Source organism: Penaeus vannamei, chromosome 21, assembly GCF_042767895.1.
Source record: "Penaeus vannamei isolate JL-2024 chromosome 21, ASM4276789v1, whole genome shotgun sequence".
NCBI classification, from domain to species: domain Eukaryota; kingdom Metazoa; phylum Arthropoda; class Malacostraca; order Decapoda; family Penaeidae; genus Penaeus; species Penaeus vannamei.
The window spans coordinates 17,880,949-17,883,448 of NC_091569.1; the positions used below are offsets into that span (position 1 = coordinate 17,880,949).

The 2,500-nt window shown below is 40.7% G+C and overlaps 1 protein-coding gene across 3 annotated transcripts in view; it reads left to right on the forward strand.

The window, feature by feature from the left end:
• The window catches only part of LOC113823114 (multiple epidermal growth factor-like domains protein 6), a 364,493-nt gene that overhangs the window by 25,522 nt on the left and 336,471 nt on the right, over positions 1-2,500 (forward strand). The gene's annotated exons all lie outside the window — the stretch shown is intronic.

The following is a 2,500-nucleotide window of genomic DNA, read 5'->3' on the forward strand; positions in this document are numbered from 1 at the left end:
TCTCTATATATATATATATATATATATATATATATATATATATGTATGTGTGTGTGTGTGTGTGTGTGTGTGTGTGTGTGTGTGTGTGTGTGTGTGTATGCGTGCGTGTGCATACGTGCGTGTACTGTTATACATGTATGTCTAGTAACATGCATAGGTATATGAATATACTCTTACCACTGTGTGTGCGTATTTATTTGGGTCTGGGCATGTGCGTCTGAATGCATGCCTGAACGTGGGCGTGTGTTGTGTAGGAGCTTTTCCGATTGACAGGAGATAGAACGCGGGCTAACAGTGTGACAAATGATTATTTATCGACTGGCTGACACTCATATCGCCAAAGCTATAACTCAATCGACAAGGTATTTTCTTTGCTTATATAGATAGTTTTATTCATTTATTTGTTCATCTTATTTATCTAACTTTGAAATGTATTTTGAGATGATCATTGTTGGGTTTTTAATTACTCTTCATTATCATATCATATAGTGAAGCATAAGAATTAAAGGATAAAGTTGCGTTATATAAAAAAGAAATATAAAAAAGTCTTGTCAGGAATTAACATCAACTTTTTTTAAATGACAAAAATATGTAGGTCAAGGCAAAAATAATCTGAGTAAAAGCATTTATAATGACCATGTTGGGAAGTCTGCCCGACAGATTTCAGTATTTTTAAGAAATGTTGAAATGAAGAGAAAAGAATTAAATTTTCTCTGATGACACTGATATGCATTTGATTTGTCAGACATGTAAAAGAAATGGGAAAGAAAGGAAAATAGGGGAAGAAGACAGAAGAGAAAATGGAGAAAGGAGGTGCGTGGGATTGAGAAGAAATAGAAAGAAAAGGGGAAAGAAGGAGAGGGAAGAAGAGAATGCAGTTAATGTGATGAATAGCGAAAAAAGGAGAGGAGGATAGATAGTTGATATAATAATAACAGAAAAGAGATTAGTGGAGAGGACGGGAAAAAAATAGAGAGAAATGAAGTGGATGGGAAGAAAGGAGAGAGTGAGAGGCAAGGCAGAGTGGAGGTGGCAGAAGAATTAGGAAAAGAGAGGAGATGAATTAGGGGAAAGAGAGAGAGAGAAGGAGAGGAAGGGGGATGGAGTGGATAGAGGTTGGCACTAACGGAAATAATGCGGGGAATGAGGCAGATAGAAGAGAGAGAAGAAGGATGGAGGGGAATGAGGTAGAAAAGTAAAGATGCGGATAATGATATGTAATAGAAGAGGAGGGGAGGAAGGAGGATAGGGTGGATAGAATAAAAGGTAGGAAGGTGGAGAGGATGAATAGAAGAGAATGGAGGATAGGGTGGATGAAATAGAAGCGACGAAGGAGGATAGGGTGGATGGAAGAGAATGGATGAAAGAGGAGAGGGTGGATGGAAGAGAAGGGAGGAAGGGGGGAGAATGAATAGAAGAGAAGGGAGGAAGGGGGAGAGAATGGATAGAAGAGAAGGGAGGAATGAGGATAGGGTGGATGGAAGAGAAGGTTGGAAGGGGGAGAGAGTGGATAGAAGGGAGGAAGGGGGATAGGGTGGATGGAAGAGAAGGGAGGAAGGGGAAGAGGGTGGATAGAAAGAATGGAGGAAGGGAGACGAGAGGGGATACGCCAGCTAACCGCAGAATCCCAACATTACACCGCTATCAACAATTCACTCTCTCTTGGTCTTCCCTTCTTCTCCTTTATTCTCTAGCTCCTCTTTCTTGTAGTTCACTTCTTCATTGGCATTGGATCTCCTTCCTCTTTTTCTTCCCTTTCTCTCTCGTTCTATCATTTATTTCTCTTTCTTCCCTTTGCCTTTCCCTCAATTCTGATTATCCACCAATTCGAGCATTTCCTCTACTGTTCATCTATCCACCTGCTTCGGCATTCATTAATCCATCCATCGAATTTGATTTACCAAGTCAACTCTCCATCTAACCGTCATTCCATCCATTTTTCCATCAATTCATCCCACGATCTCTTCATTCAACTATTGTTCCATTCGTTGTGTCCTCCTTTCAACCATCATTCCATCTATGCATCTATTTGTTTTACCTTCAGTCCTCATATTCATTAATCTATCTATTTCTTCTCGTTATCCATTATTCCATCCATTTCATTATCCATCCGATCATTAATCCACGTATGCATCCATCCATCTGTTCTACCTTCATACCACATACTCTAATCCATCCGTTTCTTCTCCTCCTTATTTATCCATTTCGTCCATCCGACCATTTTATCCTCCCCTATCTATCCATCTGTTCTACCATCACTCCACATATTCAATAATATTTCTTCTTATTCACCCATCTCGTCATCCATCCAACCATTATTCCCCCGTCTGCGTCCATCCACCTAAGCGCCCTTCGACCTATTCCCTAATCCACCATCCCTTCTTCCACCCATCCATCCATCCGTCCCACTGACCCCCATCCCCTTTCCTTTGCCATATAAGGCGACCCTCTTATCATCGCTTCGACTCCTATGGAAAACAAAGGCTCGAGTGCTGTTTTT